This window comes from Protomyctophum bolini (genome assembly GCF_963924005.1).
Source record: "Protomyctophum bolini genome assembly, chromosome: 21".
Lineage (NCBI taxonomy): Eukaryota > Metazoa > Chordata > Actinopteri > Myctophiformes > Myctophidae > Protomyctophum > Protomyctophum bolini.
Genome location: NC_137882.1, coordinates 35,839,444 through 35,845,443, shown reverse-complemented (window position 1 = coordinate 35,845,443; position 6,000 = coordinate 35,839,444).

The window sequence follows — 6,000 nt, the reverse complement described above, 5'->3', positions numbered from 1 at the left end:
CGATAAATAAAGTTCATCATTACAAGGTTCTCAAATGTGTAGAATACAATACTGTAGCTCAGATGATATCTTTTATTCAAATGCAGACTGGACTCTTACTCAGAGTTGGACTATCTGAGCACACCCCAGGTTCCACTACAACTGTTTTTCCCTGACCGGGAATCAAACCCGAGCCGCGGCGGTGAGAGCGCCGAATCCTAGCCACTAGACCATCAGGGACATACTTTGTCTATTGTGCAATCTGTTGTCAATCACTATGAAAAATAGGGTATTTGTACAGTAAAATATTCAGATCGATAAACAAAGTTCATCATTCCAAGTTTATCAAATGTGTAGAATACAATACTGTAGCTCAGATGATATCTTTTATTCAAATGCAGACTGGACTCTTACTGAGAGTTGGACTATCTGAGCACACCCCAGGTTCCACTACAACTGTTTTTCCCTGACCAGGAATCGAACCCGGGCCGCGGCGGTGAGAGCGCCGAATCCTAGCCACTAGACCATCAGGGACATACTTTGTCTATTGTGCAATCTGTTGTCAATCACTATGAAAAATAGGTAATTTGTATAGTAAAATATTCAGATCGATAAACAAAGTTCATCATTCCAAGTTTATCAAATGTGTAGAATACAATACTGTAGCTCAGATGATATCTTTTATTCAAATGCAGACTGGACTCTTACTCAGAGTTGGACTATCTGAGCACACCCCAGGTTCCACTACAACTGTTTTTCCCTGACCGGGAATCGAACCCGGGCCGCGGCGGTGAGAGCGCCGAATCCTAGCCACTAGACCATCAGGGACATACTTTGTCTATTGTGCAATCTGTTGTCAATCACTATGAAAAATAGGTCATTTGTACAGTAAAATATTCAGATCGATAAACAAAGTTCATCATTCCAAGTTTATCAAATGTGTAGAATACAATACTGTAGCTCAGATGATATCTTTTATTCAAATGCAGACTGGACTATTACTCAGAGTTGGACTATCTGAGCAGACCCCAGGTTCCACTACAACTGTTTTTCCCTGACCAGGAATCGAACCCGGGCCGCTGCGGTGAGAGCGCCGAATCCTAGCCACTAGACAATCAAGGACATACTTTGTCTATTGTGCAATCTGTTGTCAATCACTATGAAAAATAGGTCATTTGTACAGTAAAATATTCAGATCGATAAACAAAGTTCATCATTCCAAGTTTATCAAATGTGTAGAATACAATACTGTAGCTCAGATGATATCTTTTATTCAAATGCAGACTGGACTATTACTCAGAGTTGGACTATCTGAGCAGACCCCAGGTTCCACTACAACTGTTTTTCCCTGACCGGGAATCGAACCCGGGCCGCTGCGGTGAGAGCGCCGAATCCTAGCCACTAGACAATCAATGACATACTTTGTCTATTGTGCAATCTGTTGTCAATCACTATGAAAAATAGGTCATTTGTACAGTAAAATATTCAGATCGATAAACAAAGTTCATCATTCCAAGTTTATCAAATGTGTAGAATACAATACTGTAGCTCAGATGATATCTTTTATTCAAAATGCAGACTGGACTCTTACTCAGAGTTGGACTATCTGAGCACACCCCAGGTTCCACTACAACTGTTTTTCCCTGACCGGGAATCGAACCCCGGGCCGCGGCGGTGAAAGCGCCGAATCCTAGCCACTAGACCATCAGGGACATGCTTTGAGTAATGTGCAATCTGTTGTCAATCACTATGAAAAATAGGGCATTTGTACAGTAAAATATTCAGGCCGATAAATAAAGTTCATCATTACAAGGTTCTCAAATGTGTAGAATAAAATACTGTAGCTCAGATGATATATTTTATTCAAATGCAGACTGGACTCTTACTCAGAGTTGGACTATCTGAGCACACCCCAGGTTCCACTACAACTGTTTTTCCCTGACCGGGAATCGAACCCGGGCCGCGGCGGTGAAAGCGCCGAATCCTAGCCACTAGACCATCAGGGACATGCTTTGATTAATGTGCAATCTGTTGTCAATCACTATGAAAAATAGGGCATTTGTACAGTAAAATATTCAGGCCGATAAATAAAGTTCATCATTACAAGGTTCTCAAATGTGTAGAATACAATACTGTAGCTCAGATGATATATTTTATTCAAATGCAGACTGGACTCTTACTCAGAGTTGGACTATCTGAGCACACCCCAGGTTCCACTACAACTGTTTTTCCCTGACCGGGAATCGAACCCGGGCCGCGGTGGTGAGAGCGCCGAATCCTAGCCACTAGACCATCAGGGACATACTTTGTCTATTGTGCAATCTGTTGTCAATCACTATGAAAAATAGGGCATTTGTACAGTAAAATATTCAGATCGATAAACAAAGTTCATCATTCCAAGTTTATGAAATGTGTAGAATACAATACTGTAGCTCAGATGATATCTTTTATTCAAATGCAGACTGGACTCTTACTCAGAGTTGGACTATCTGAGCACACCCCAGGTTCCACTACAACTGTTTTTCCCTGACCGGGAATCGAACCCGGGCCGCGGCGGTGAAAGCGCCGAATCCTAGCCACTAGACCATCAGGGACATGCTTTGATTAATGTGCAATCTGTTGTCAATCACTATGAAAAATAGGGCATTTGTACAGTAAAATATTCAGGCCGATAAATAAAGTTCATCATTACAAGGTTCTCAAATGTGTAGAATACAATACTGTAGCTCAGATGATATCTTTTATTCAAATGCAGACTGGACTCTTACTCAGAGTTGGACTATCTGAGCACACCCCAGGTTCCACTACAACTGTTTTTCCCTGACCGGGAATCGAACCCGGGCCGCGGCGGTGAGAGCGCCGAATCCTAGCCACTAGACCATCAGGGACATACTTTGTCTATTGTGCAATCTGTTGTCAATCACTATGAAAAATAGGGCATTTGTACAGTAAAATATTCAGATCGATAAACAAAGTTCATCATTCCAAGTTTATCAAATGTGTAGAATACAATACTGTAGCTCAGATGATATCTTTTATTCAAATGCAGACTGGACTATTACTCAGAGTTGGACTACGGTATCTGAGCAGACCCCAGGTTCCACTACAACTGTTTTTCCCTGACCGGGAATCGAACCCGGGCCGCTGCGGTGAGAGCGCCGAATCCTAGCCACTAGACAATCAAGGACATACTTTGTCTATTGTGCAATCTGTTGTCAATCACTATGAAAAATAGGTCATTTGTACAGTAAAATATTCAGATCGATAAACAAAGTTCATCATTCCAAGTTTATCAAATGTGTAGAATACAATACTGTAGCTCAGATGATATCTTTTATTCAAATGCAGACTGGACTCTTACTCAGAGTTGGACTATCTGAGCACACCCCAGGTTCCACAACAACTGTTTTTCCCTGACCGGGAATCGAACCCGGGCCGCGGGGGTGAAAGCGCCGAATCCTAGCCACTAGACCATCAGGGACATGCTTTGAGTAATGTGCAATCTGTTGTCAATCACTATGAAAAATAGGGCATTTGTACAGTAAAATATTCAGGCCGATAAATAAAGTTCATCATTACAAGGTTCTCAAATGTGTAGAATACAATACTGTAGCTCAGATGATATCTTTTATTCAAATGCAGACTGGACTCTTACTCAGAGTTGGACTATCTGAGCACACCCCAGGTTCCACTACAACTGTTTTTCCCTGACCGGGAATCAAACCCGGGCCGCGGCGGTGAGAGCGCCGAATCCTAGCCACTAGACCATCAGGGACATACTTTGTCTATTGTGCAATCTGTTGTCAATCACTATGAAAAATAGGGCATTTGTACAGTAAAATATTCAGGCCGATAAATAAAGTTCATCATTACAAGGTTCTCAAATGTGTAGAATACAATACTGTAGCTCAGATGATATCTTTTATTCAAATGCAGACTGGACTATTACTCAGAGTTGGACTATCTGAGCTGACCCCAGGTTCCACTACAACTGTTTTTCCCTGACCAGGAATCGAACCCGGGCCGCTGCGGTGAGAGCGCCGAATCCTAGCCACTAGACAATCAAGGACATACTTTGTCTATTGTGCAATCTGTTGTCAATCACTATGAAAAATAGGGCATTTGTACAGTAAAATATTCAGATCGATAAACAAAGTTCATCATTCCAAGTTTATGAAATGTGTAGAATACAATACTGTAGCTCAGATGATATCTTTTATTCAAATGCAGACTGGACTCTTACTCAGAGCTGGACTATCTGAGCACACCCCAGGTTCCACTACAACTGTTTTTCCCTGACCGGGAATCGAACCCGGGCCGCGGCGGTGAAAGCGCCAAATCCTAGCCACTAGACCATCAGGGACATGCTTTGATTAATGTGCAATCTGTTGTCAATCACTATGAAAAATAGGGCATTTGTACAGTAAAATATTCAGGCCGATAAATAATGTTCATCATTACAAGGTTCTCAAATGTGTAGAATACAATACTGTAGCTCAGATGATATCTTTTATTCAAATGCAGACTGGACTCTTACTCAGAGTTGGACTATCTGAGCACACCCGAGGTTCCACTACAACTGTTTTTCCCTGACCGGGAATCGAACCCGGGCCGCGGCGGTGAGAGCGCCGAATCCTAGCCACTAGACCATCAGGGACATACTTTGTCTATTGTGCAATCTGTTGTCAATCACTATGAAAAATAGGGCATTTGTACAGTAAAATATTCAGATCGATAAACAAAGTTCATCATTCCAAGTTTATCAAATGTGTAGAATACAATACTGTAGCTCAGATGATATCTTTTATTGAAATGCAGACTGGACTCTTACTCAGAGTTGGACTATCTGAGCACACCTCAGGTTCCACTACAACTGTTTTTCCCTGACCGGGAATCGAACCCGGGCCGCGGCGGTGAGAGCGCCGAATCCTAGCCACTAGACCATCAGGGACATATTTTTATTTATTGTGCAATCTGTTGTCAATCACTATGAAAAATAGGTCATTTGTACAGTAAAATATTCAGATCGATAAACAAAGTTCATCATTCCAAGTTTATCAAATGTGTAGAATACAATACTGTAGCTCAGATGATATATTTTATTCAAATGCAGACTGGACTATTACTCAGAGTTGAACTATCTGAGCAGACCCCAGGTTCCACTACAACGGTTTTTCCCTGACCGGGAATCGAACCCGGGCCGCTGCGGTGAGAGCGCCTAATCCTAGCCACTAGACCATCAGGGACATACTTTGTCTATTGTGCAATCTGTTGTCAATCACTATGAAAAATAGGTCATTTGTACAGTAAAATATTCAGATCGATAAACAAAGTTCATCATTCCAAGTTTATCAAATGTGTAGAATACAATACTGTAGCTCAGATGATATCTTTTATTCAAATGCAGACTGGACTATTACTCAGAGTTGGACTATCTGAGCAGACCCCAGGTTCCACTACAACTGTTTTTCCCTGACCGGGAATCGAACCCGGGCCGCTGCGGTGAGAGCGCCGAATCCTAGCCACTAGACAATCAAGGACATACTTTGTCTATTGTGCAATCTGTTGTCAATCACTATGAAAAATAGGTCATTTGTACAGTAAAATATTCAGATCGATAAACAAAGTTCATCATTCCAAGTTTATCAAATGTGTAGAATACAATACTGTAGCTCAGATGATATCTTTTATTCAAATGCAGACTGGACTATTACTCAGAGTTGGACTATCTGAGCAGACCCCAGGTTCCACTACAACTGTTTTTCCCTGACCGGGAATCGAACCCGGGCCGCTGCGGTGAGAGCGCCGAATCCTAGCCACTAGACAATCAAGGACATACTTTGTCTATTGTGCAATCTGTTGTCAATCACTATGAAAAATAGGGTATTTGTACAGTAAAATATTCAGATCGATAAACAAAGTTCATCATTCCAAGTTTATCAAATGTGTAGAATACAATACTGTAGCTCAGATGATATCTTTTATTCAAATGCAGACTGGACTCTTACTCAGAGTTGGACT